The sequence below is a fragment of the Nylanderia fulva genome, unplaced genomic scaffold, assembly GCF_048542155.1.
Source record: "Nylanderia fulva isolate GAGA-0341 unplaced genomic scaffold, ASM4854215v1 Scaffold91, whole genome shotgun sequence".
In the NCBI taxonomy this organism is placed as follows: Eukaryota; Metazoa; Arthropoda; class Insecta; order Hymenoptera; family Formicidae; genus Nylanderia; species Nylanderia fulva.
The window spans coordinates 62,709-79,805 of record NW_028191037.1 but is presented as its reverse complement, the minus strand read 5'-3'; the positions used below and the strand labels follow the sequence as shown (position 1 = coordinate 79,805).

The 17,097-nt window shown below is 37.8% G+C and overlaps 2 long non-coding RNA genes across 2 annotated transcripts; both read left to right on the top strand.

Moving 5' to 3' along the window:
* The first annotated feature begins 12,978 nt into the window (after nt 1–12,978).
* LOC146719626 (uncharacterized) lies at nt 12,979–13,872 on the top strand. The gene is made up of 3 exons (XR_014926454.1): nt 12,979–13,325; nt 13,409–13,608; nt 13,758–13,872. It is a non-coding gene; the product is annotated as an uncharacterized LOC146719626 (long non-coding RNA).
* A 91-nt stretch (nt 13,873–13,963) lies between these two features.
* LOC146719625 (uncharacterized) lies at nt 13,964–15,380 on the top strand. Its single transcript, XR_014926453.1, has 4 exons — nt 13,964–14,115; nt 14,242–14,454; nt 14,656–14,889; nt 15,012–15,380. It is a non-coding gene; the product is annotated as an uncharacterized LOC146719625 (long non-coding RNA).
* The last annotated feature ends 1,717 nt before the right edge of the window (nt 15,381–17,097 follow it).

The following is a 17,097-nucleotide window of genomic DNA, read 5'->3' as shown; positions in this document are numbered from 1 at the left end:
CGTGGGCATTTTTTTCAGTAAAGATATAGATATTTATTATTATTAGTAGATATTTATATAGTATACGTTTATTTTATTTTTTGTATGCAATATCTTCACATGCGTGTAATGAAATTAATACCCGGTACGTTCACAAAGTTTCAAGACTGATTTTTTCTTGAGTAGGGGAAGGCGCGCAGACCGGTTCCACCGACAGGGTAAAGTAGTTGGGGGTGTCAGCTAACCGACCGTTCAGCGGCAATTGCCTCCGAGACGCTGGAGTGAGCAGATCGCTAGTGGCGTAAGTGCGTGTCAGTGACCTCTGTCGAAAACTCGGAGAGTCGAAAATGCAGCGTTATTCGATAAAGTTCTGTGCGAAACTGAACAAAACCGCTACAGAGACTTTTGGTATGATTCAAGAGGCCTATAAAGAAGAAGCCATGTCACGTGCAATGGTTTTCATGTGGCACAAGAGGTTCAAAGATGGCCGCGAGGACGTTGACGACGATGACCGCGCTGGGAGACCTTCCACAAGCCGAACTCATGAAAATTTGGTGAAAGTGCGTGAACTTTTAAATACTGACCGTCGTCTTTCACGCAAGAAAAAAGAAAAGATCGTGAGAAGAGGCATAACGAGCAAATTGAAGTACAGAAATCATTAATTTCCGTATTGCAGCAATTTTTAAATAAATAAATGCGGTTTGTTCCATCTCTTAGTAAATGATATGGATGTGTTCATAGCGTTTTCAACTGGTACGGATTAATCCGTTCCGGATTTCATCTCTCCAATAGAAGAGCTTGTTTTATTTAAAATAATAGTTTACAAAACTATTTATTCTATAGTTTTTAAAACTATTGTTTTAAATAAAACAAGCTCTCCTATTGAAGAGATAAAATCAGAAACGGATTAATCCGTACCAATTAAAAACGTTATTAAATTATGTGCAGCAAAATCGGGATTGAATGAAATTCAAAATATTCACTAGTCATCAGAATAAAGTCTTTTCAGTGTCTTTTAATCGCGTTTTTCTGTTGTTTAATTCCATCCAACTTCATTTCGTTTGCGGGGTTTCTATAGTCTAGGCTTGTTAGACAAAATAAGTTTAAGATTTAAAAGTTAAGCGTTACAAGTTTGTTCTTTTGTATAAGTTGAAAATTGAAACGATTAAATTTGTATGTTTATTTTATCGGAAGAAAAAGCTGAAGTGATTTTCACAAAAAATCTATTTTTATCTGATTCAGATATGAAAAAAGGAAGGCTCTGCAAAATATGATTATAACATATAAACATCAAGCAATCTACATTAATTTAAAAGATAGATGAGGTAGATAAATAAGAAGCTTTTTGTATACAAACACCTTTGATCGACTAGAGGAAACTTCTCGTGCCTGAGTTTTGATCGAATGTTTCAAATAAATGTAATTTGTTCGAATTCTTTATAAACATTTCACATAGCCATTATTTTTCCAAGTCGATTTTTTGGAAATCACTTTAGTTCTCCATTGATCAGTTATGAGTTTTAAGTTTTGTTTTTAAACTTCAATTTGTTTTTCAATTCTTTATTCTTCCCCTGAGGGATTGAAGGCGCTTTTGAAGGAGCGTTCCCCAACCTTTCACAAACTCTTACAATCTTTACTTATATCTACTCTTATCTCTACTCTTACATCTAATTTACAAATAACTTAATTCTACCTTAACCTACTTATCTACTACTTTAGAGAGAGAAAGAGCCGTCCCTACCTATCGCTTCTCTTCGGCTTCCGATTCCCCATATATTCTCCACCACCTCATTCATACCTCACTCATTCTCCTCCTCATACTTCCTTCCTCCTTTTCCCCTCCCTCCCCCTTTTCTTCCGTTCTTCCCTCTTCCCTCTTTTTCTCTATTTCTCTTATCCATCCTTCCCCTTCTCCTCCTTCCTGCAATATTTCCTTCATTCTTTCCCACCAGTTTCCCTTCTCCCCTTCTCCCCCACATTCTCCTATCACATGCTCCTATGTTTCTTCTTCTATCCCACATAACCTACATCTTCTTTTCTCCTCTTCTTCCCAGTATCTTGCCCCTCTCATCTCATTGTTCATTCTGAACCTAACTATCCTTCTCCATCTACTTTCCCCCCATCCCTTTCTCAGGTATTCCGGTAAACCCTCCTCCTTCCATTCCCCATACCATCTATTATATCTCGACTCTCTTATCCTCTCCCATCTTTCCTCCTTTTGCCTTTCCCTGTCTTTCTGCTCTCACCCCTCATATACTTCCTCTCCCCTTCCCCTTTTTTCCTCCATCTCTTTCCCTTCTATTCCTCTTTCTTCCCAGAATTTCTCCCTCTCTTCCTCCCACATCGTTCTTTCCTTTCCTCCTCTTATCCTCTCTTTCATATCCTCAAAACATTTCCTCGCTAAACTTCCTCTCCTTCCTTCCTCCAACTTCCTCTCATACCCTACCGCCCTCCTTCCTGCCCTTATCCTAAATTTGTCTTTTCCTATCTCCTCTCTTACCATATACCCCGGCGTGCACCAGTCTACTCCTAACGTCCACCTAAGCCCTCGCTCCTGCATTGCCTCCACCTCTCTCCTCTCCTTCCATCCCCATATTTCCGCCCCATATTCCAACACCGTCCCCACCAACCTTTCCATTAGCCATACTCTTTTCATCCAGTCTCCTGCAAACTTTCTCTTTCCCATTCCCCACACCTGTCTTATCACCGCTCCTGCTTTCCTAACTCTGTTCTTTACCTGCGCCTCCTGCCCCCCGTTCCTCTGTAGCTTATACCCTAAATATGTGAATTCTTTCACTTCCTCTAACCTTTTTCCTTTCCATCTCCACTCCACTCTCTTCATTCTTCCTCCTCCCTTTTTAAACCTCATTACCTTTGTCTTATCCACATTCACCTCTAACCTTTTCTTGTCCATATAACTCTCCATTTTTTCCCAACATATGTATCATCCCTTCCTCATCCTCCGCCAACAGTACCATGTCATCTGCGTACGCCAAACAATACACCTTTTCCCCTCCCAGTTTCACCCCCCCCCCAACCTCCTTTTCTTAGCACTTCCTCTATATCCGCTATCAGCAAACTGAATAAGTGCGGACTCATTGGGCAACCTTGCCTCACCCCCCTTGCCGTCCAAAAATTTTCTCCCTCCTCCTTCCCCACTCTTACCTTACTCTTCGTTTCCCTATACACCTCTTCTATCCTACTCCTTAAACCCTCCCTCACTCCCCTCCTCTTCATTGCCTCCATTAACACCTCCCTATCTACCGAATCAAACGCCGCCTTTAGGTCCATAAATGCCGCGACTACCTTTCCTCCCTTCTTATTTACCCTCTTATTCACCAGATAATTCAACACATAGATACTATCCATCACCCCCATTCCCTTCCTAAAACCTGTCTGACTCTCCGGTATCATATTCTTCCCCTCCATTTCTTCCTTTAACCTTTCAGTTAAAATCCCCACGTATACCTTGTATAGCGTTGGCATCAATGTCACTCCTCTATAGTTTTCCACTTTATTCCCCGTTCCCTTTTTCAACAGTGGCACTATTATCCCTTCTTTCCACCTCTCCGGCCATCCTTCTCCTCTCCATACTCTGTTGCACATTTCCCATACCCACTCTTCTACCCTCTCCCCTCCATATTTCCATACCTTACTTGGTATCCCATCCTCCCCCGCTGCTTTTCCTTTCTTCAGTTTCCCAGCATCCTCTTCACTTCCTCCCTGCTTATCTCCTGCTCCTCATCCCTCTCCCTTTTTTCTTTTCCTCCTCTTACCACTTTTACCTCTATCCCTCCCAATAAATCCATAAAATATTTCTTCCATTCCTCCGCCTTTATCACCTCATTCACCCCTTCTCTCTTTTTCCTTTCCCTGTTAATAATCTTCCATACCTCTCCTTCCGTTCTTGCCTCTATCGCCTCCTTGTACCATCTTAGCCTCTCCTCCTCCCTTTTTCCTTTACACATTGGCTTATATTCCGCCCTTACTATTTTATATCTTTCTCCTCCTCCTCCTTTTTTCCTCCATTCCCTTAACTTTTTCCACACTTCTTTTCTCTTCTTCTCACATTCCTCGTCCCACCACCCTTTCCTTTTCCCTTCTCCACTCTCTTTTTCTCCTTCTCTCAATTCCTCTTCTATTCTTCCTATTTTTTCCTCTAGCTCCTCTTCAATCCCCTCCTTCCACCCCTCTCCCCACTCTATTTCCTCTCTTATTTTTTCTCCTCCCCTCTTTGTCCATCTCCCTCTTTTTCTTATTCCTTTTCCCTCCCCCCCTTTTCCCTTTTCAGCTCCTCCTCTTCTTTCTAGCGTTACAATCAATGGGTGATGGTCCGATTCTATGTTATCTCCCACCTCCATTCTCTTTATCCTTTCTTTTACTCTATCCTCTCCCACCACGTAATCTATCACCGATTCCCCTCTTCCTCCTGTGTATGTGTACTCCCCCTTCCTATCCCCTCTTATCCCTCCATTAAAGATTCCCCATCCTACCTCTTCCAACTCTTTTATCAACTTCTTCCCTTCCTCATTAACTTTCTTGTCCTTCGATCTTCTTTCTTCTTCCTCCTCCCCTCCTATCACCCCCCCCCCCTTCTACCTGTCCTTGCGTTGAAATCTCCTCCCAAAATTGTCCAATTATTTTCTTCTTTCTCTTCCATCCATTCCTTCATTTCCTCCAATTTCCTTTTCATGTCCCCGTTGATGTATACGCCTATTACCCTCCACTTCTCTCTTCCTACTTCTAAATCCGCCATCATTATTCCCTCCGCCTTTTCTCCCATTCCTGATACTTTTATCTTCCCCCTCTCCTCCCTTACCCCCATGATCATTCCCCCCATCGGTCTTCCTTTCTTCTTTCTCCTCTTTGCTGCTTGCTTCTCCCATCTATATCCTTTCGGTAACCTCTTTTTAATCGCCTCCCACCCCCTTTCCTCTATCCATGTTTCCATCATCACCACCACCTCCCAATCTTCTATTTCCTTCCAGAACTTTTCTTCCTTATTCTTCAGCCCTGCCACATTCCAAAAACCTATTTTCCATTCCTCTCTTACTTCTCCTCCTTTTTCCTTTCTCTCCTGTTCCTTTCTGCCTCCGTCTCCCTTTCTCCTTCCTCCTTTCTCTTCTTACTATTGTTCTCTCCCCTCCTCCTTTCCTCTTTTCTTCTCTTCTCCCTTCTTCTATCCCTTTTTTCCTTCCATTCCTGTCTTCATACCCCCTTCTTCCCCCCTCCTTTTCTCTATACCTTCTCTAATTTCTCCTTTCCAGTTTTTAAGCACACCTTCCTCCTCTTTCCATCTCCACCATACATCATTGATTTTTATCTTTCCATAGCTCGTCCATACATTGTTTCCTTTCCTCCTTTCTATCTCCGCGATCTCCATTAGTCTCCATTTTATCTTTCTCTCTTCCCATGTTAAATCATCTTCTATTCTCACCTTCTTTCCTCTTAATATCCTCTTCCTCTCCATTACCTGTCTTTTTTGTTCTCTACTTCCTAGTTTCACTACCACCATTTCACCTTCCTTTCCCTCCTTTCCTTTCAACATCCTTATCCATTCTATTTCTGCTTTCGCTCCTATCTCTTTCATTAATTTCTCTACTCTTTCCTTTACACCTTCCTTCCCTTCCTCCATTCTTTTTATTACTATGTTATTTCTTCTCTCTTCTCTTTCCTTCCATTCTAATTTCTTTCCTATGTCCTTCACTTTTCCTATTATTGTCTCGTTTATCCTCTTACTCCCTCCTTCGCCCCCCTCTCTTTCTCTTTCCTCCTTTCTTCCTCTTTCCTCTACTCTTGCCTCCAAATCTATCACTCTCTTCTCCAGGCTCTCTATCTCTTTTCTCAGTTCTCTTCTTTCTTCTCTTCATTCCCCCTCCTTTTTCCAAATTTCTATCTTCAACTTTCTCATTTCCTCGCCTAACTTCTCTGTTAACTTCTCCCCTATCTCCTCCATCATCCTTCTTAACTCCTCCTTTTCTATCCCCCCTACCTCTCTATTCAGCCTTTCTGTCTTTTTGCTCCTTCTTAGGCTTCTTTCCTCTTCCTCCTTATCCTCTTCTCCCCCTTCTTCTCTTTTCCTTTTCAAAAAATCATCTATACATCCCATACTGCTCCTCCTTTCCTTCCCTAACTCATCTACTCTTCTCGGCCTCCCTGCCTTCTTTTTTATTTCTTCCTCATCTCCCTTTTTCCCCCCTTCCTCTAACATCCTATCTCTATTGGTCTCTATCCTCCTATCTCTAATAATCTCTTCATTTATTATTTTTCCCTTATCGCTTTCTTTCTTTGATTCACTTACTCTATGCTCCAACTCGCTCCAACTCGCTAGTGAATTCCCTAGTGAATTCCCTATCTTTATCCTCTACTACACCTACTCCCTACACCTACTCTCTTTCTTCCACGTGTCTACGTGTCCACGTGTCTCACCTTTTCCTACTTTCTATTTTCTAACTCCTTACCCCTTTATCTTCTCATATCCTTCAATCTCTCCTCCTCGTTTTCCTACACCCTCTCACCTCCTATCTCCTATTCACCTCACCCCTTTTCTCACTCTTTTCTCACAAATATCTGCCACGCTTTCACACACCTGTCACTCACTCTCTTATCGGAACCGGAAGCCCAATTTGTTTTTATGTTATACTTAATGAGCATATAGATTCCAAAGATGCAAAGATATTTTTTAATGTATTTCTTAAAGTATTTTTTTAACATATTGAAGTATTCTGAAGCTGGTTAAGAAAAATTTTTAGAATAAAGAATAGTTTTATAAGATTAAATGTGATAATAGCAATAATAAAATAAAAAATTAAACATAAAAGAATGCTTGTTTATTACATTTATTTAGAAAATCCATAATTTACAATCATTGTACATTTATTCATCAATCAATTGAAGCTTCATTTGCAATTCGTTCATTACTTTTATTCTTGTAGCATTTCCTAGTTCAGTGTTATTGTTGCGAACAGGCTGTTGTAATTCGTCCTGGTCATAATGTTGAATACCAACAACTATTACATCATTTTGTAATATGCATATGTTATTACACATGTTAACACACAACATGCTATTATAAATTGTGGAATTTTTTTAACGTTCGTCAATGGTAGACAATCTAACAGTATTCTAAAACGCAGTTTTAACTGCCCAATTGTACGTTCAACCACCATTCTCGTTGCTGACAAGCAATAATTAAAGTTTTTTGTCTGTTTGACAAATGTCCATTGTCTCGAAATGGAACCAAAAGGTGTGGATGTATGGGATATGCAGCATCTCCAATAATATACGAGCCATTAGAAAAATATAGGTCAGGTCTCTCGAGAAAACGTGCTACGGGGGAGTTTCTAAAAACTCTAGCATCGTGCACCGATCCTACTTCTTCTGCATAACAGTGCGTGAAAAGGCTACGCGAATCACACACTACTTGCACGTTTAAAGATGCAAAATCTTTCCGATTTATATATGAAACAGCATCAATTGATGGAGCTCGGATCTTGATGTGGGTACCATTTATGGCACTAATCACTTTTGGGAAACCACAAATGCTTTCGAATTGTTCCATAATATTGGCGGCAACATCTTCATTCGGCCACTGAATAAATCTAGGTGCGATGCAATGAAGTGCATACACAACACGTTTGACAGCTCTGAAAGCAGTTGCTTTGCCAACTCCAAATTTAGTGCAAACTGATCTAAAACAATTCACAAAGTAAAAATTAAAAAACTTGTCACAAATACAAAGTATTTAAAGTTGTGATTACTCATAAGCCCAATTCAGACTGCACGCAGCAAGTAGCAAGCATTGGAGCTAATGCTGCTCGTCCAAATTCAACACTGTTGGATTTTGGGCGCACAGCATCGGCTGCTGCTCTGATATTTGCTGCATACAGTTTGAATTAGGCTATAACGTTTTGCTAATACGAACAGTGTTCAAAACATTAAGAAAAAATATAAGCGAAAAATAAAGTCATTTTGAGACATATTGTTCTGCTTAACAGTTGTTAGCTTATTTTCGACATCACGCGCTCGAAATGGACAAACACGTGTTTTTCCTCGAATGTTTTCGATACTCGGCTCAAGCTCCAGCGAATCGGAGTCGAGCACGTACGTGCCACGCGCCTTATTTGTGATCTCTCGGACGATCTCGTTACCGAATTCAAAAAGTGAGAATCAGTCTGTCCTGAGAATTAACGGAGCAAGGTGCTCCCTTATCCGCTCTCGATAAAGAATCACGCGTTGGACTTTGCGTATTAATCGAATGAGAACGTCGAGCGTGATACGAGTCGCGAGTACATTTGTTGAATTAAATACTCCGACTGTGTTAATAAACTGTTTTAATAAATTGTTTGTAAAAAGATCAAACCGTTTTTCACGTTCACTATCCAACTGTTCCGTATCCAAGAATCAGCGAATTAGAAAAGTAACTTTGATATGTGGAGAAATTATATCGAAGGTTCTCGCACAAACAGAGAACTCTGTATAAAGTAGGAATACTAGCGCACTTTAGGTCTACTGACTCATTGTCAGACCAGATTTTAAATATTTATAATGCCTATTTTATCACTCCGCTTCAATATAATAGTTAAAATTAATACAGATACATATTGTTCATACAAATAAAAAAATGAAATATTTGGAGAACACCTAGAGATTTACGCAATTTTTCAAAATAGTGCCCAGTTAAACTTTTAGTTAAAATATCTGTAACTTGTTCTTTAGACAGTATATACTTTACATCGATTATTTTATCAGCAAACAAATCTCTCACGTAATTATATTTTACGTCTATATGTTTGAGTTTACGATGTTCCCATTTATCAAGTAAACGAATGCAAGATTGATTGTCTTCAAAAATAATTATAGGATCATTAAACTTAACGCCGAAATCACACTAAATTTCATAGCCAGACTAACTCAGTAGCAGCACTTGCTAGTGCCACATATTCAGCTTCCGTAGGAGAAAGGGCCACAGAGGTTTATTTATGTGTTGCCCATAATACTATAGCATTATACACTTGCAGCAGGTACCCAGAAGTTGATTTCCTATCTGTATCTCCTGCCCAGTCAGCGTCTGCGTCATGGTAAAAGTATACAAGGTAAACTATTGCGCACGAAGAGAGAGGGGATAATTTCTTACAACCAATAAACATCGGGTTTTTTTTTGCAAAACGTCGTGCTTTTTTGCTTAAAGCACGGCTCTTATGGGTCGGATTGTTCTAGACTACTGCGCATCCATCAAGAATGGTTCACCTTGGGTGCGTTCCGTGTTGCGCATGAAACGCATAAACTGTAATACTGATGCGCAACGCTTCGAAATCGTTCCGTTTTTTCAATGCGCGCGTGAAGTGCATGAGTGCTTGAGAATTTCGGAACGATTTCCTAAGCGATCTATGCAAATTGAAAATGGATGCCGTACGATACAATAATCGAATTTCATCAGTAACAATTATTTCTTCATTGATATTTTTAAACAATGAAAGTGATAGCTCCGAATCGAATGACAGTGAAGAAGATGAAATTTCGCTTAGTGACATGAAAACTTTGTATCTCATATTAATGATAGACAAATCACGTGGAGAAATGATTGCCACGGAAAAAATTACAGACTATGTTGATCGCGTGATTCCTAATTATTCCAATACCGTATTTAAAGAACATTTCAGGTAAGCGTGTCACCATATAACATATTGTTTAATTATCAAGTTGGAATCTTATTCATTTGGTTTTATTAAATTATATAATTTAACTTATAACATAACCTAACTTTCTAGAATGTTTCCGGCAACATTCGAAATGATTTTATCATTGATCGGACCAGCGTTAAATGCCACATCCACTGTAACTGGTAGGAAACCAATTTCAGCAGAAAAACAATTATATATTGCCCTTTGGTTTATGGCTACTCCTGATTCGTACAGGTTAGTAAATGTATAAAGTATAGTAATGGTTTATGTTCTAAGATATATATGGAATAAAATCTAATTCAATATAACATCTCACGAATTGCTCGATAAGTTGGCCTTTTTTAAATACATTTGTTTTACAATTAGGATTAAAAGACGCCCTTATAGAAATTTATCACTAGTAACGCCAATTTATCACTTATTTCAAGTACTTAAATTACTGTATATCAGTATTTTAAGTACTCGAAATAAGTGATTAATTGGCGTTATTAGTGATAAATTTCTACAAGGGCGCACGTAGCAGTGGAGAAAATAAATCGCAAGTTTTGAAGTTAGTATGTTTATTGTTCCCTACACATAATTAGCAAAACATATATAATTTATATATAATTTATATATAATTTATATAATAATATTAAATATAATAATATTTAATACAATATCCACTAATCTATATCCGTGTTCAAGCTCATATGTAAACAAACGCCAAAAAAACTTTTTTAATATTACTAGGCCAAATAAAACGAGCAATAAGAAAGAAACTTTGTTCTTGGAAAAAATTATAATTTTAAATCTAATTACAAAAAACTTTAATTTTCTTAAACGTTTCGAACTATACTTAGTCTTCCTCAATACGCAAAAAAAATGTTCTAATAAAAAGTACTATACAATTGTCAAAATAACGTACATACTTGTAGCGACTTATAAATAAATTCACCAGATCTTTGAAAAAGTAATGTTTATTCATTGAAAGTATAAAGCGAAAGAACAAAAAGAATTAATATGTAACAAATAAATGAATGAATGTGTTGTTATGGAAATATTGATTTTTCTTAAAAACATTATGTATATTAATGAATTGAAGTTATTACAAATGTATAAAGATGTAAAAAGTGTAAAAGTGCAGTGAAAAGTGTAAGGTGTAATAAAAGTGTAGAGTGTAAATGAAAGGTGTGGATGATGAATGCTACAGTACTCCCCCCCAAGTGACGATATTCGTTGCGAAATGGACTTTCTTCTTCTTTGGTGGGTAGGTGCGTAAAGCTTTTCCAACAGTAGAAGAAGAAGAAGGATTTGAAGTAGCAGAAACAGGAGCTGAAGTAGCAGGAACAGGAGCTGAAGTAGCAGGAACAGGAGTTGAAATAGCAGGAACAGGAGTTGAAATAGCAGGAACAGGAGCTGAAGATCTGGTAGAAAGTTCAGTAGAATCTGAAGTTCTAGGAATGAAGGCTGGCTTGAGACGTTCTGTCGAAATATTGACAACTCTTCCTGAAACATTAACTGCAAATAAATGATCAGAGATACGTTTCTCAATAGGAAAAGGGCCAGAATAAGGAGGTTGTAGTGACTTCCTAACAGTATCTTCTCGAATCCAAACATGAGTACAATCAAAAAGATTCTTGTGAACAAAAGGTGATCTTTTGCAATGATGACTTGTAGGAGATGATCTGATATTCCTCATATGAATCCTGTGTTTTTCAAGAAAGATTTCAGGATCTGCAGGAAAATCTTCTTCAATGAAAAATTCTCCAGGAATACGAAGAGTGGATCCATAAAGAAGTTCTGCAGGTGAAGCTTTTAAATCTTCTTTGAAACACGAACGTAATCCCAAAAGAACTGAAGGTAAAGATTCTACCCAGTTGGTTGTTTCGTGGCACATAATCGCTGCTTTCAAAGTCCTATGCCATCTTTCCAGAATTCCATTTGAAGCAGGATGATAAGCAGAAGTTCTAATCCTTTGGCATCCAATTAGGTTTGTTAAAGCTTTGAATAAAGCTGCTTCAAACTGAGGACCTTGATCTGTTGTAATGCTGATAGGAGAACCAAAACGTGCTACCCAATGTGAATAAAATGTTGTAGAAATAGTTTCAGCAGAAATCTCAGAAATAGGAACAGCTTCAGGCCATCTGGAAAAACGATCAATCATAGTAAGACAATAACGGTAATTTTGACAAATAGGAAGTGGTCCAACAATGTCTAAATGCACATGCTGAAAGCGTTGATCAGGAATTGCAATCTTAATTGGAGAATTCTTGGTGTGTCTTGAAATCTTCGCACGTTGACATGGAAGACAAGTTCGAATCCATTCCTTCACATCTTTCTTCAAAGAAAGCCAAATGAATTTCAGTAGTAATTGTTTAGATGTCAATCTGCCGCTGGGGTGAGCGAGTCCATGAACAACATCAAAAATTCTCTTGCGTAAGAGTTTAGGAACATATGGACGAATTAATTCCGAAGAGCAATCACAATAAATAGGTATGGTTGATCCTGAAAGAATAAGTTTCTTCAACAGAAGTGAAGAATTTGAAGAAAGTAAAACTTGAAGTTCTTCATCTTCTTTCTGATAATTAGCAAGTTCTTCTAAAGAAACTATAATAGGCATTGAAATAGATTCAATTCTTGACAGAGCATCAGCAACTGAATTCATTTTTCCAGAAATATAGGTAATATTTGTAGAGAATTGAGCAATAAAGTCCAATTGTCTGATCTGTCTTGGTGACGCTTTATCCAATTTCTGACGGAAAGCAAAAATCAAAGGTTTATGATCAGTTCTGATAATCAATTGTCTTCCTTCAACAAAATGCCTGAAATGTTTAATAGCCAAATAAATGCTAAGAAGTTCTCTATCATAAGTGCTATAATTTCTTTGAGCTTTGTCTAGTTTCTTTGAGAAAAATGCTATTGGTTTGATATCGTCGTCAATAGACTGTTCAAGTGATGCACCAACAGCAAAGTCAGAAGCATCACAAGTTAAAATAAGAGGAGCATGAGGAGCAGGATGAGAAAGGGTAGTAACTTGTAAAAGTTCTTCTTTACATGACTCGAAAGCTAATTCCGCTTCTTTAGTCCAAGAAATAATTCTTCTATCCCTCTTGCGACTGTCCTTTAAATATTCTGTTAACAGAGCTTGATGATTTGCAGCATCCTTGAGACAGCGACGATAATAATTGATAATTCCTAAGAATCTGCGTAATTCATGAAGTGTCTTAGGTTTAGGATAATCAATAATTGATTTCACTTTTTCGGATGTAGGTTTAACTCCTTGGTTAGAAACTAAGTAACCAAGAAAAGAAATCTCGCTTTGACCGAAAAGACATTTAGCGACATTGATTGTCATTCCAGCTTGTTGAAGACGATCAAAAATAATGCGTAAGTGAGCAATATGTTCTTTCTCATCTTTAGAAGCAATAAGAATGTCATCAAGATAACAAAAGGCAAAACTCAAATCATTAAGTAAAGAGTTCATGAGCCGTTGAAAAGTTTGGGCTGCGTTTCGTAAACCGAAAGGCATTACGACAAATTCAAAAAGCCCAAATGGAGTAGTGACAGCTGTTTTGTGAATATCTTCTTTAGCGACGGGTACTTGATAGTACGCTTTAACTAAGTCGATTTTAGAAAAGATATTCTTACCAAAAAGTGAAGAAGAAAAATCTTGAATATGAGGTAAGGGATAACGATCCGGGATAGTCACTGAATTGAGTGCACGATAACACCACACAGTCTCCAAGAATTTTGTTCCTTTTTAGGTACCATATGTAGAGGGGCTGCCCAGGAGCTGCTTGAAGGCCTGCAAATTCCTTGCTCCATCATAGACTTGAATTCTTCCTTGGCACATTTAAGTTTCTCAGGAGTAAGTCTTCTGGGAGTCGAAAATTTAGGAGAACCTTCCGTAACGATATGATGTTCAACACCATGTGTTTTTACCGAGGAAATTGGAGAAAAACGGGTGAGTCCTGGAAATTCGGTTAAAAATTTGTGGTACACAGAATCAGGAGATGTGGTAAAAATTGACAAATGTGCAACTTCTTGAATTTTTCCAGTATTCATAAGACCGGTAACATTATCAATCAATTTCTTGTTTTTAATGTCAATTAGGAGATTAAAATGACAAAGGAAATCGGCGCCTAAAATAGGACGTTGAATATCCGCGACACAAAATTTCCATTTGAATTCTCTCCTTAAACCGAGGTTCAAAATTAAAGTTTTAGAACCGTAAGTATTAATTTGAGTACCATTTGCGGCAAAAAGTTTTAAATTAGTATGCCACGGCTTCAATAAAACCTTTTTAGGTAACAACAATATATCAGCGCCCGTATCGACAAGAAAATTCAAATTTGAATGTCTGTCGAAAATAATAAGGCGATTGTTAGAAACACCGTCGTAAGCAGCCTCAGTCTTAAGCGGCGTTTTTAGTTTTCCTGTGAAGCCAAGAATGTTTTGGACATAGAACAAGGTAAAGTACATCGTTTAGCCTTATCACCAAACTTCTTATGGTAAAAACAAATTGATGTATCTTTAATATCTTTATTTGAATTGTCTTTGTTACGCGATAACGATCTAAATCTTCTATTCTCTCTAGACCGGCTTTTGGAACGATCTCGACGACGAGAAACTTCAAGAGCTTCGATTCTTCGTAGCAAATCCGCGAAATCCGAAGATTTATTATTTGCATTATTGGAAACTTCCGCGACTTGCAAACCGCCGTCCCGATCAGCAATTTTATCGGCTAATTCCGCAAGTTTAACAAGAGGAACATCCTCTACTACGGCTAAAGTCGTTTGAATTCTATGTGGTAAGCGTTGAAGCCAAATCATTTGCAAAACACTATCTGCTAAAGATCCTCCAGACAAATGACGAATTTCTCGAAGTAATTCCAAAGGCTTTTTATCATTAAGTTCAATTCCAGCTAATATTTGTCTCAAACGTTTTTCCTCTGAATCCGTAAAGCGATTTATTAATATTTTCTTTAAATAATTATATTTATCTGTTTCAGGTGGATTTTCAATGACTTCAGATATGTTTACTAAGGCTTGTTCATCAAGATGACGAATGACAGAACTATATTTAATATCATCTGATCGAATTCGATAAACCGTAAACTCACTTTCAATAGAAGCAAACCAGAGTTTAGGTTGTTTATGCCAGAAAGTCGGTAGTTTTAATAAACGAAACTCATTTGAGTGAATTTGTAACATAGGATCACTCACCTGATGTCCAGTTTGAGAAGGTAAAATATTAATATTATCTGATCCAACCTGATTTGATCCGCTCGCCAAATCCATATCAATCTGTGTATCCGAACAGGGTCTAACTGGTGATCTATCGATTGGCATTTTCCTCTTGTTCCAGGAATCCGATAAAATGATTTGAGAATTTCCGTGAAGGACTAATCCGCCTCTGATGTTTCAAAGATCCGGAGAATAAATCTCTTAAAATCAGAATATCCAGCAATTCTTCCAAGCGATGATAATATTTCGCAGACTTCAAATACGACGATCACTTGGCACTTATTCCGCATCAGCCTTTAAAATGCGTCGGCTTTAATATCACGTCGGCTTTAATATCACGTCGGCTTTAATATCACGTCGGGGTCACCAAAAATGTAGCGACTTATAAATAAATTCACCAGATCTTTGAAAAAGTAATGTTTATTCATTGAAAGTATAAAGCGAAAGAACAAAAAGAATTAATATGTAACAAATAAATGAATGAATGTGTTGTTATGGAAATATTGATTTTTCTTAAAAACATTATGTATATTAATGAATTGAAGTTATTACAAATGTATAAAGATGTAAAAAGTGTAAAAGTGCAGTGAAAAGTGTAAGGTGTAATAAAAGTGTAGAGTGTAAATGAAAGGTGTGGATGATGAATGCTACATACTTATGTCAAATTAAAAGGCGAAATACATTAACAATACAATGAAATAATTAAATAAAGTTCAACACGAAAAGAACAATTAGAAGCAAAAGACCGAATTAAAGTAAATTATCAGGCTATTCCAATCTTTTATTAAAAACTCGAAGTGGCACTTTGTTAAGAAAAACGCGAGATCCGGCACTGGCGACGTCAAAATATCTCGAGGTGGATAGGAAAGTGATCTGAGGAGAACTTTGTCGTATTAATCGATTTATTCTGATCGAACGCTGAGAGACGACTGCTGCCATCGGCGAACGGCAGTTCGTGAATTTTGACAAACAAGTATAAAGAGGGGGAACAGTTTCAACAGATTTATAGTATCTAGAGTACAGAAATATAAAGGAGAAAATACATATAAATATATAGAGGACATACTACCATGATCAAAAAATAACCGGAATTTTTAATTTAAACCTCACGGGCTTATCGGTTTTGAATTCTGTTGTTTGTGTCACGTTGGCAGCACTGTTACGGACACCCATGCCAAGCTTGTGCTTATCAGTTGTTCATTTACCTTTATGACAGTGATTTGTTTACATAAAGTTTTTACGTTGCGGCGATTTTTACAATGGATTCAAAACTTAAACAACGTACTTGCATTAAATTTTGCTGTAAAATTGAAATTACGTGTTCCGACACATTAAAAATGTTACAAAAGTGTTATGGTGACAATACTCTATCGAAAACACAGGTGTACCAGTGGTATGAACGCTTCAAAAGTGGTCGTGAGGCTGTTGAGGACGATGCTCGTCCTGGGAGGCCATCGACATCAAAAACTGATGAAAACGTCGATGAAATCCGACAATTGTTGATCGAAAATCGCAAATTGACGATAAGGGAGATAGCTGAGACCACCAACATATCATTCGGATCCGTTCAGAGCATTTTGCGTAAGGATTTGGGTCTGAGGCGAGTCACTGCAAGATTGGTGCCAAAAGAACTGAGTTTCGTGCAAAAATTGCGTTGATTATTCGTGAGTTTCTCGTCAAAAACAACACAAATACCATTCAACAACCGCCCAATTCACCTGATCTGGCACCATGTGACTTCTTCCTATTCGATCGACTTAAAAAACCACTACGAGGAACTCGTTTTAAGAGTGTGGAGGCAATAAAGCTAAAATCGCTGGAGGCACTAATGGCTATACCAAAAACCGACTTCCAGAAAAGCTTCGAGGGGTGGATCAAACGCTGGCACAAGTGCATCGCAGCCGACGGGGACTACTTTGAAGGGGACAACTTGAATTTTGAAGAATAAACATGTACTTTTCTTTTTATGAATAAATTCCGGTTATTTTTTGATCATGGTAGTAGATGTCCTTTGTAATGTAAACGCGAAAACAACAAAAAAGGCGCGCAAATAAGTACGCGGAGAACGGTATCTATAGAAATTAGCGCGATAACATTTACCGAAAATATTTGCTTAAAATTCAACTTTTCATAACGGCCGTTCTCGAAAGATTTAGGAAGATTTATATTTTCTTAAATTCAATGACGAATATTATTAAATTCGACGA